We start from the raw sequence: 12,309 nt of genomic DNA, 5'->3' as shown, positions 1-12,309 counted from the left end.
AAAACTCCCTGCACTAATTTCTATGTTTCTATGTCATACAGCTAAACAACTATACAATTTCGTTAAATTCACCCCAAGAAACATATGTTATATATTTTTTGTAAAAGAACGTAAACACAGTCTAGTTCAATATGTCTGGGTGCCAGAGTATCGATGTTAGTGAAAACAGTTCATGGGGGTTGTGGTGGGTGGCACTCGCAGGGCCTTTTCAGAGCAGGCGTCGCTTATTGTGATGTAGCCGTTGCCGTGACCGGAGGTGCGGAAACTTAAAGCTGGAACCTCCTTCTCCACCCTGTCCCCGTAGATATAAGTGGGGCCCTATTCTCCCTTTTGTGTCCTCCTGAAGTAATATCAGCTCTTGGATTTGGAGGTGTTTAGTGACAAGTTTACGTGAGCACAATTCCCGCCAGGTTCTGCACCCTCCGCTCTGAGTTTTTGTTGTCATCACCGATGGTGATCACCCCAAATCACTGTTTGTGTTGTCCCGCCAACTCACGATGGAGTGGTGTCGAATGCAGTAACACATCGTGTTGAAGAGGGAGTGAGCATGGGGCTCAGTACACAGCCCTGTAGGTGTAGCCGGTGACTCAGTGTGATAGTTGAAGAACAGATGCAGGGCCCAGTCTCCCATGCCTGCGTCCCTCCGTTAGGGAAATGCCGGATTCGGTCGCATATCGGAGAGCTGAAGTCCTAGCTGGTTGGGTTTGGTGGTGAGCTAGTGAGATGATGACCGTAATTGAATGCAGAGCGAATAGTCAATTAAGAAGCATACTCACGAAACTTGCCCTGTCCCTTGCACCGCGTGAGTCAGGATTGTGGTGAAGAGCCAGAGAGATGAGACCCAGAGAGGGTGGATCGATTTGCCCTGTATGCAAATTGGATGTGAGTTCCAGTGAGGCAGGGAGGCCTGGATTTGATGTGTGTGAGAGGACCAGCCTGTTCAAAGATCTTCATTGGGTGTATTGGAGTTTCAAGAGTTAAGAAACCGGTAGACATTTCCATGTTGGTGGACTTTTGCAAGAGGTGTCCTCAGAGATGGAAAAACGGGACGTTTCGGGTCAAGGGACACACTTCTCAAGGCCTAGTCAGGAAAAGAGAAATGAGAGCTATAAGGATTGATGATGGGGGAGAGTAAAGAATACTGAATGGAAAGATATGCACACAAGTAACGATATGTATAAGAATCAGGCTAGTGGTGAGCTGATAATTGGGTGAAAACGAGAAGATGGTGCGGACTTGGGTGGGGCGAAGGGGTAGAGAGAGCGGGAATGCCGGGGTTAACTGTTAATTAGTAAAATCAATTTCAGTTGCAGAGGGATTTTGCATGGCGAGCGTATGTAGTCGTTGCCCAGAAGACAAGATGCTGACTGTAGATTGTTTTCATTGTCCAACACAAAAAACTTCCTTAACGGCCTCTTGGCAAGAGCAAGGACCGTATCCTCACGGATAGGGTCTCAGCTAGTCCCTCTTGTCGTGTGTTCGATTTCGTCCCGTATGTGTCGGAGTTTTTCAACCATCAAAAGAGAGGGCCTGTACTGCTGGCCGTCATTGTAGCAGACGACCACGGAGGTTGATGGCCTCCGACCCCACGGTTTTATGTCTAAAGTGAACAATGGAGGGAGGACTGGCTTGACACTTTGTGCCTATCAACCACAGTGAAGACTGCTGGTGGTGCATGTTTTGTGTTTTAATTTTATTGCGTATTGTGTGTTCTTTTTTGATTGTACCGCTATTGGCAAATTAATTTCACTGCACTTATATGTGTATGCGATGAATAAAACTGATTGATTGGATGATTGATTGATTGATTGATTGATTGTACAAGAACACGCATTACAGTAGAGGAGGTGTTCAGACTGAAAGGTCTGAATGACAATAAAGGATCTTTTGACTTTGACTTTGAGAATCTTTTAAATACATGAAAACAGATAAATCTCCATGGTGTGATCAGCTTTATCCCAGAAAATGATAGGTAATATTCTAATGCTGTGTTTTTCTGTCCCAATAATGTATTGGAAGCAGGCCCCACTCATCATTATATCTTTTAGCTTCAGTAGCAACACTTCTCCGTGTGGAAAGAAGTATTGCCTCCATTGTGATGTGCCGGTTAAGAATTATCAATAATGATTCCCTGCCGTGATATACGTTGAGAAATGCGAGAAATGTGAAAGGACAGAAGAGAAACAGACATTGGCATTAAATCGAGACCTTCAACAATTCTCTTTTGTTAGTCTCTCAATCAAAGTTCTTGGCTTTGGTCAATCTCACAGTTTCTAATGTCTCACGGCTTTAGGGTGACCTACAGGACTACTTTAACATCAAGAATCTGCTTCTGACAAAACAATTTATAATTTCTCCATTGTCCTGTTTTTAGCACTTAATAGTATGGTTTTACACCGTTTAGCATCTAACACTCTTTACCCTTTCACAATTCATCTATTTCTGATTGTCAGTTTTGGTTTAACTGCAAAGTCCAAAGGTTAATTCACAGCATAAATTTTAACATAAAGAAAGTCAAGATCATTCTCATCCTTCACTCTGCACCCTCGTCTGGACAATGCCAAGCAGCAATGGCGGACCAAAGCATTCTCATAAATAAATTGCTAGGAAGTGACTGTGGATGCTGGTTTAAACTGAAAATAGACACAAAACGCTGGAGTAACTCAGCGGGCCAAGCAGCATCTCTGGAGAGAAGGAATGGGTGACGTTTTCGGGTCGAGACCCTTCTTCAGACTGAGAGTTTCCCAACAAATTGCTACATAAAGTTGCTGCTTGCTTCATCTTTAGGGAAATCATTATTGCTCCATAAACAACGAGTAAAAGGATCATCTACTTTCCCTTCAGCAGATACGATGAGGATTAATTTTTCAGAATCATAAACTTTCCAAAAACTCGAGGCATAATAGCATTCATGAAATGTCATAATTGCTATTGAAGCCTAGAGACCAGTGCCAACATTAGTTTAGTTTAGTTTGAGGTGGAGTTGCTCAGTGGGACAGGCAACATCTCTGGAGAAAAGGAATAGGTGAACACCGAAGATAGACACAAGATGCTGGAGTAACTCAGTAGGACAGGCATATACACTGAAGATAGGCACAAAATGCTAGAATAACTCAGCGGGACATGTGGCATCTCTGGATAGATGTAATAGGTATACACCAAAGATGGCCACAAAATGCTGGAGGTAGGGGGTGGTGGGGGGGAATAGGGGAACCGTTTTCAAGCACCTACCTCGACGGAGAGGCGACTTTCTTCCTTGTCGCATCTTTGCTCCCCCTCCTCGCGGCCTTACAGCTGGTGTGGTGCGGCCTTTCCCGGAGTTGGCCCAGAGCTTCACCGGCGGCGCAGCGGGGACTTTAACATCGCGGACCCCCTTTTCAGAGGTCGCCGGAGAAGCGCTCTGACCGCTGGCCTGCGGCCTACAACATCTTGGAGCCTCGGTCTGTGGAGCTTCTAGTTGCAGGCGTGGAGTGGACCTTTCATCGTGGAGAAGAGCTCCAATCGCCGGCCTGCGGCCTTCAACATCTGTAAGCCACAGTCTCCGGTAAGGAGGTGGCTGATTTGGGAGCTCCGGTCCGTGGGGTGTGCTCGATCTGTCCGACCCTCCCGACCAGAGGGCTTGAACATTGGGCCGTTCGTAGCGGCGACGACAGAGGGTGATGGCCCGGACCACGGCTGACCAAGGGAGGAAGAGGACTGTCAGAACTATATTGCCTTCCACCACAGTGAAGAATGCAGTGGTGGATATCTGTGTTGAAATATGTTGTGTATTGTGTCCTTTTTTAATTGGAACGCTGCATGGAAAATTACATTTCACTGCACCTTATAGTGCGTGTGACAAATACATTTGATAGGCACAAAATGCTGGAGTAACTCTATGGGACAAGCATATACACCAAAGATAGACACAAGATGCTGGAGCAAATCTGTGGGACAGGCATATACATCGAAGATAGCAGGGCTGCCAACTCTCACACATTGATACATAGATACATAGAAAATAGGTGCAGGAGTAGGCCATTCGGCCCTTCGAGCCTGCACCGCCATTCAATCTGATCATGGCTGATCATCCAACTCAGTATCCCGTACATGCCTTCTCTCCATACCCCCTGATCCCTTTAGCCACAAGGGCCACATCTAACGCCCTCTTAAATATAGCCAATGAACTGGCCTCAACTACCCTCTGTGGCAGAGAGTTCCAGAGATTCACCACTCTCTGTGTGAAAAATGTTTTTCTCATCTCGGTCTTAAAGGATTTCCCCCTTATCCTTAAGCTGTGACCCCTTGTCCTGGACTTCCCCAACATCGGGAACAATCTTCCTGCATCTAGCCTGTCCAACCCCTTAAGAATTTTGTAAGTTTCTATAAGATCCCCCCTCAATCTCCTAAATTCTAGCGAGTATAAGCCGAGTCTATCCAGTCTTTCTTCATATGAAAGTCCTGACATCCCAGGAATCAGTCTGGTGAACCTTCTCTGCACTCCCTCTATGGCAATAATGTCCTTCCTCAGATTTGGAGACCAAAACTGTACGCAATACTCCAGGTGTGGTCTCACCAAGACACTGTACAGCTGCAGTAGAACCTCCCTGCTCCTATACTCAAATCCTTTTGCTATGAATGCTAGCATACCATTCGCTTTCTTCACTGCCTGCTGCACCTGCATGCCTACTTTCAATGACTGGTGTACCATGACACCCAGGCAGGGGCGGATTAAGGCTCACTGGTGCCCTAAGCACTGACCAATCTTGGTGCCCCCCTCCTTTCCACACTGACCCAGTCCATTTTAGTTGTTGACCTGTCTGACCAGATATACAATGCTGGTTGCAGCAGTACAAAAATGTATTCATATGATAACACAATATACTGTACAAACTAAGCCAAGCTTGGGCTACATAAAGTTCTACAAAAATGCAATACAACATCTATTTTAATATTTCACAAGTTTAAATGTATCAAAGTTTCCAATATTCATGACCTGAAAAGGCATTTTTTTCTACATTTCATTTTTTGCAAAATCACTGATAACATCCTCGAAATTAATACTTCTCAGAATGTCTGCTTGAATTGTTAATATACACAGTGAGTCAAGTCTTTTCTTGAAGCATAAACTGATTTATTTGGGTTTTTTACACGTTTTCAGTTATGAGAAGGGGACCTCTCGGTTGGTGACCATTAATGTTAAAACATATTCTTTAAAGCAATTTCAAACATTTGGAAAGGCACCCTCTAGTTTGTCTTCTGTAATTGTGTTGTAAAGTTCCATGTGAGTGAAAGATGTTTTCTTGGTTGTTTTAGACTTATGAAGAACATATGAATGGAACTGCTGCAGCTCTGTAGACAAAGTGTTGTTCATGTCATCTGGATAAGCATCAATGAGTGTCTGACAAGTCATTGAGTACCTTTCACGTTCTGATAATTGGGAATTAGCACCTTGTTGGGAGACATTAGGAACATCTGTCAGACAAGAGAATCTGTTCAAGAAGGAACTGCAGATGCTGGAAGATCAAAGGTACACAAAATTGCTGGAGAAACTCAGCGGGTGCAGCAGCATCTATGGAGCGAAGGAAATAGGCGACGTTTCGGGCCGAAACCCTTCTTCAGACTGAGAATCTGTCTGTTATTTCAGTGTACACCTTTCGTCTCCTCCTCATTTCCATTTCTAACTTTTCAACAATTACATAAAAAGTGGAGATACGGAAATTTTTACAAATCGTCATTCGTTTTTTTTTCTTTTCACCCTTTTCCCAACTTTGTGGTGCTCCCTTTGGCCATGGTGCCCTAAGCACGTGCTTAGTCTGCTTAATGGTTAATCCGCCCCTGCACCCAGGTCTTGTTGCATCTTTCCTTTTCTTAATCGGCCACCATTTAGTTAATAATCTGCTTTCCTGTTTTTGCCACCTCACATTTATCCACATTATACTGCATCTGCCATACATTTGCCCACACACCCAGCCTATCCAAGTCACCTTGCAGCTTCCTAGCATCCTCCTCACAGCTAACACTGCCCCCCAGCTTAGTGTCTTGGAGATGTTGCATTCAATTCCCTCGTGCAAATCATTAATCTATATTACTAAAAGTCTGTTCTTGACTGGTTTTGGCCATCTGTGCTGCGATTTCCGAGAGAACACCGCCACCTACGGCCGTCATTTTTGGCCACCTTGCTCAGAGCCCCCCTCCGCCGCATGTGTGCCGAGGATTTTTCCCGTCGATTAAAAATGACAGAGATATTAATGTTTTTACAAAATTCCCCATTCTCTCTGCTGCCCCCGCTGGCGGCAGGGGGGAGGGACTATAAAACCAGGAAGTGGTGTGCAAACACAGTCTCTTCAAGATGGAGGAAGGCAGAGTGCCACATTTCTCTGAGCTGTGAATAACACTGAACACATGTCCACTCAAATGTAAGTGCCCTTAGTGGTTCTAAAATGCTTGCAGAATGTGTCTATTGGTTCTAAAGCTTGCAAAAAAAGTGTCTATTGGTTCTAAAGCTTGCAAAAAAAATGTCCATTGGTTCTAAAGCTTGCAAAAAATGTCTATTGGTTCTAAAGCTTGCAGAAAAATGCTTATTGGTTCTAAAGCTTGCAAAACAATGTCTATTGGTTCTAAAGCTTGCAAAAAATGTCTATTGGTTCTAAAGCTTGCAAAAAGTGTCTATATTTGTTCTAAAGCTTGCAGAAAATGTTTATTGGTTCTAAAGCTTGCACAAAAATGTCTATTGGTTCTAAAGCTTGCAAAAATATGTCTATTGGTTCTAAAGCTTGTAAAAAATGTCTATTGGTTCTAAAGCTTGCAAAAAAAATGTCTATTGGTTCTAAAGCTTGCAAAAAAAGTGTCTCTATTGGTTCTAAGGCTTGCAAAAAAAAAAATGTCTATTGGTTCTAAAGCTTGCAAAAAAATGTCTATTGGTTCTAAAGCTTGCAAAAAAAATGTCTATTGGTTCTTAAACTTGCAAAAAAATGTCTATTGGTTCTTAAAGCTGCAAAAAAATGTCTATTGGTTCTAAAGCTTGCAAAAAAAAAATGTCTATTGGTTCTAACGCTTGCAAAAAGTGTCTATATTGGTTCTAGCTGGCAGAAAAATGTCTATTGGTTCTAAAGCTTGCAAAAAAATGTCTATTGGTTCTAAAGCTTGGGTGTGGCTTGGGTGCAATGAAAGTTGAAAGGCACTACTTACTGCAAATGGTGGCTTTGGTGCTTTGGCTTGTTGTTGAAAGGCAGTACTTACTGCAAATGGTGGCTTGGGTGTGGCTTGAAGTTGAAAGGCACTACTTACTGCAGATGGTTGCTTGGGTGCAATGGCTTGAAGTTAAAATGCATTACTTACTGCAAATGGGGGCATGGGTGCATTGGCTTGAAGAAAGGCACTACTTACTGCAAATGGTGGCTTTGGTGCTTTGGCTTTAAGTTGAAAGGCACTTCTTACTGCAAATTGTAGCTTGGGTACTTTGGCATGAAGTTGAAAGGCACTACTTACAGCAAATGGTGGCGTGGGTGCATTGGCTTGAAGTTGAAAGGCTCTATTTACTGCTAATGGTAGCATGAAGTTGAAAGGCACTTTTACTGCAAATGGTGGCTTGGTTGCTTTGGCTTGAAGTTGAAAGGCACTACTTACTGCAAATGGTAGCATGAAGTTGAAATGCACTACTTACTCCAAATGGTGGCTTGGGTGCTTTGGCTTGAAGTTAAAAGGCACTACTGTAAATGCACTTACTTCCTGTTTGCACTGTATATTGATTTCAGATAAAACGCTACCACTTACGGCTGTGATTTTTGGCCATCTTACTCAGTCCCCCTCCGCTGAGCAGTTGCAGAGAATTCTTCCCATCGATGAAAAATAAAAGTGTTATAAGTGTTTTTTTAAATGTTGAGAATCTCTCTCCTGTCAATCACTCATTGAAAGTCACACCTTTTCCGGTGGTGGTGGGGGGGGAAGGGTTATAAAACCCAGAAATGTGGGTGTGCCTCAGTCACTGCAAGATGGAGGAGGGAGAGGTCACGACTCACTGTCTTTAGTGGCTTTGCACCCTACTTCAAATGGTATGAAACTGCACTTGAATTTGGTGGCCTTGCACCCTGCTAGAAGTGGTAAGAAACTGCACTTGAATTTGGTGGCCTTATACCCTGCTTGAAATAGAATTTCAAGGATTAGCCGTGAATCAACTACCAGCCCACCAGCCGTGAGTGAGTTGCCAGCACAACAGGCTTGATTGACTGAGACGCCAGCCCAAGAATCCATTTGGCGCACAATTTGCATACCAGCCATCTGGAAACCAGTCCCTTCAGCCCACAATACCCATACTAGCGCTCCAGAAAGCCCCCCCCCTCAACTGGCCACCGATATTAGAATTGGTGGAGAGGTGGAATATTGCGTTGAATGACCAGCCCCCCTGTGTGATGCTGGGACCCAACGGATCCCACTTAGTCTAGAATATATATTGTAAATAGCTGGGGTCCCAGCACTGAGCCTTGCAGTACCCCACTAGTCACTGCCTGCCATTGTGAAAAGGACCCGTTTACTCCTACGTTTTGCTTCCTGTTTGCCAGCCAGTTCTCTATCCACATCAATACTGAACACCCAATACCGTGTGCTTTAAGTTTGTTTACTAATCTCTTATGTGGGACCTTGTCGAAAGCCTTCTGAAAGTCCAGATACAACACATCCAGTGGTTCTCCCCTATCGACTCTACTAGTTACATCATCGAAAAATTCTATAAGATTCGTCAGAAATGATTTACCTTTCGTAAATCCACGCTGACTTTGTCCAAAGATTTCACCACTTTCCAAATGTGCTGCTATCCCATCTTTAATAATTGACTCTAGCAGTTTCCCCACTACCGATGTTAGACTAACTGGTCTGTAATTCCCTGTTTTCTCTCTCCCTCCCTTTTTAAAAAGTGGGGTTACATTGAGAATCACGCATTTCAACAAATTCACACGCTCTCACGCTGATCACAAATTTCTCATGCTCTGTCAGGAGAAATTCTGTGATCAACATAAAATTAAAAAACACAAAAACACATGGGCCGCGGGTGTTAGAGAGCCGGGGCTGAGGGAGGGATGGAAGCACAAGCGGCAGCGGAGACAGCTGCGGATGGGGAGCCGGGGCTGGCGAGTGTTTGCTGGGCTGGCGAGTGTTCGCTGGGCTGGTGAATGTTTGCTGGGCTAGCGAGTGTTTTCCGGGCTGGCGAGTCGCTCGTTACAGCACTCCGGCCATGGAGCAGCCTCAGTGCAAGAGTCCTGGGCCATCGTAGACATCGGAAGCGTTGCGCCGCTGCCGTGAGAGTCTCTGCGCCGAATTCGCCCAGGTGACCGGCATGGAGCAGGCTGCAGCTTGGTGCATCCTGGAGGACAACCACTGGCTGCTGGAAGTAAGTACCAAGCACTGGGTAGAAACGGTGGAAGATAGTGGCCTTCCAATGGGGGTGGTTGGAGAGAGCATCCTGCTTGCCTGCTAGATTTTCACTTATTGTAACTGCAGGAAAAATGTTCCCGATGTTGGGGGAGTTAAGAACCAGGGGATCACAGTTTAGGAATAAATGGCAGGGCATTTAGGACTGAGATGAGGACAAACTTTCTTCACGCAGCGAGTTGTGAATCTGTGGAATTCTCTGCCACAGAAGGCAGTGCAGGCCAATTCACTGGATGTTTTCAATAGTTACATTTAGCTCTTGGGGCTAGCGAAATCAAGGGGTATGGGGAAAAAACAGGAAAGAGGTACTGATTTTAGATGAACAGCCCTGATTATATTGAATGGCATTGCTGGCTCGAAGGGCCGAATGGCCTATTCCTGCAGCTATTTTCTATGTTTCTATGCTTGAGTATATGGCAATAAGACTCAACCACTTGATTTTGAAGCAATCATGCATGGTGGAGGTATAATGTAGTCATAGAGTGATACAGTGTGAAAACAGGCCCTTCGGCCCAACTTGCCCACACCCGCCAACATGTCCCAGCTACGCTACCTGCATTTGGTCCATATCCCTCCAAACCTGTCCTATCCATGTATCAGTCCAACTGTTTCTTAAATGTTGGGATAGTCCCTGCCTCAACTACCTCCTCTGGCAGCTTGTTCCATACACCCACTCTCCTTTGTGTGTAAAAAATTACCCCATAAAAAGTAACCTCTTAAAAATACTACGAACAAAAAACATTGAAATCATACTTCTACAATGCACTAAAACATGATTTTAGTACATCAAATTTCAAACGTCCCTACCGTGGAAGGGGGGACACCCCCCTCACCCCACTCAATTGCTCCACTCCCACACCCTCTCCCCACTCGGTTGCTCCACTCCCTCACCAGGCACCCTCAAGGCCAGTGATCAGTGATGCTCAGCCCCCCCCCCCCCCCCCCCCCCCCCCCCCCCCCCACCCCCCCACTTTCGAAAACACTCCGTGACCCCTGGTTCAGGATTAAGGATTTGTAATTAGTTGACAAAACCTTAATTTATTAATCCAGAATATCCAGGGGGTGGGATAAGTGTAATATTAAAATGACATGCAAGGTGTCAAGCATACAGCTCCGATAACCCATTGTTTCCTTCAGTATATTGGGCAGGTAGCACTATTGTCATTTGCCACTCAACTATTATGTTTGTTTACCTCACTGACTATTTCTAACCCCCCTCCCCTCAAATTCCTTTGGCAGGTTGAATAGAAATGTCCCCAATCTCGTTGTTTTATTAATTGAACACTAGATGAACATCCTGAAGGAGTATAATCAGATGGAAACTGATTCAGATGGGATGTTTAAGAGCTTCAAAGAAGGGGGCATATTTTAAAGGAGTGACAGAGATACATCTGAAGATTCAAAGTTTAATATAATAATTGTGCTGATACTGACTCCAGCCAACCACATAATGAATATCATCCATTCCGGAGGTTTTATTTTTCTAATGCCATTTAAACTTCACTTGGATTTCAATCACTTCAATGTAAAAGTAATTGGGAATGGGGAGCAATGGAACAAAAATTTGCCCTCGGTACATATTAACTGTAATATAATAATGTATACATGTTGGTAGGTGCAATCAAAACAAAGATATGTTTATCATTGCGTTATAAATACCACATAAAATATTATTTTCACATAAGATCACATTTAATAGAATAATATTGCTTAAATATATAGTTATTGGACTTTGCATTTCGGAAAAGTCCCAGCAGAGAGGAAGACAGCGAAATACTGAAAATATTGGGGGTGAAAATGATTTCAGGACAGTTTGTTAGCAAAATGAAGGAAATGGTAACAGAATACTTATACAATTGTGAGTATAATTTTATGGATGTTCAACCAATTGATGACTTCTTTGACAAAGTAACTAGCATGTTAGATAACAAGGAAACCAATGGGTGGAGCAAATTTTGTTACTCAAAATTTGGTCTGTGAAGTGCCCCATAAAAGATTACCGCATTAGATAAGCACCTGTGGACTTGAACATAATAGTCCAGGGGGTCAGATGGGGCTTTATGTGTGGGCCAGATATATTGTCAGTGCAGAGGGGCTAGGAGCAAGGCCAAGTGTGCATCCAGAGTTAAGGTCTGGAACAGTTACAAGGTGTGCAGTGAAAGCTGGGACAATGGGAGTGTTCAGCACTGGGAACCTAAGCAGGTAAGCAGCTATGATCAGGGTAGTAAAGGGGACCAGGTGTAAGGCTGGACTCGGGGTCATGAATGAGAGAAGGTATGCAACTGGAGTCAGGGTCAGGAGAGGTACCAGGTATGCAGTGAGACCCAGGATGGTCAACATGGGCCAAGTGTTTGATTATAATCTGATTTCCATACATGAATATACTAAGATCATTCATGTGTTGCACCTTTTGATCGGAGCCTGGCTCTACTGTGGAATGTAATTTGGAAGTTAATTTAGCCTAACCGTATTCATAGCTAATCCAATTTAAAGCATAAATATTGCATTCAAGTGTAAGTTAAAAGACTCGCTACAGTATGCACCAGCTTGTACAATTTCAAGCCGAAAAATGCATAAGCTCCATACCAAGTCGCTACAGTCCCTCGGGCTTGGTCTCTCGCAATTTCTCACTCCCAAATCTCACCCAATGCTGGCAGCCCTGAGATACTCCATCATTTTGTGACTAACTCAGTGGGACAGGTAGCATTTCTGGAGAGAAGGAATGGGTGTACACTTCTAGATAGACACAAAATGCTAGAGTAACTGAGTGGGACAGGCATATACACTGAAGAGAGACACAAAATGCTGGAGTAACTCAATGGGACAGGCATGTACAAAATGCTGGAGTAACTCAGTGGGACAGGCTTGTACAAAATGCTGGAGTAACTCAGGGGGACAGGCATG

General features: G+C 44.1%; 1 protein-coding gene across 1 annotated transcript in view; it reads left to right on the top strand.

Moving 5' to 3' along the window:
• The window catches only part of LOC129702686 (protein transport protein Sec24B-like), a 145,907-nt gene that overhangs the window by 787 nt on the left and 132,811 nt on the right, over positions 1 to 12,309 (top strand). The gene's annotated exons all lie outside the window — the stretch shown is intronic.

Source organism: Leucoraja erinacea, chromosome 1, assembly GCF_028641065.1.
Source record: "Leucoraja erinacea ecotype New England chromosome 1, Leri_hhj_1, whole genome shotgun sequence".
In the NCBI taxonomy this organism is placed as follows: domain Eukaryota; kingdom Metazoa; phylum Chordata; class Chondrichthyes; order Rajiformes; family Rajidae; genus Leucoraja; species Leucoraja erinaceus.
Note: the sequence above shows the minus strand (reverse complement) of the source record. Positions and strands in the feature narration are given on the sequence as shown.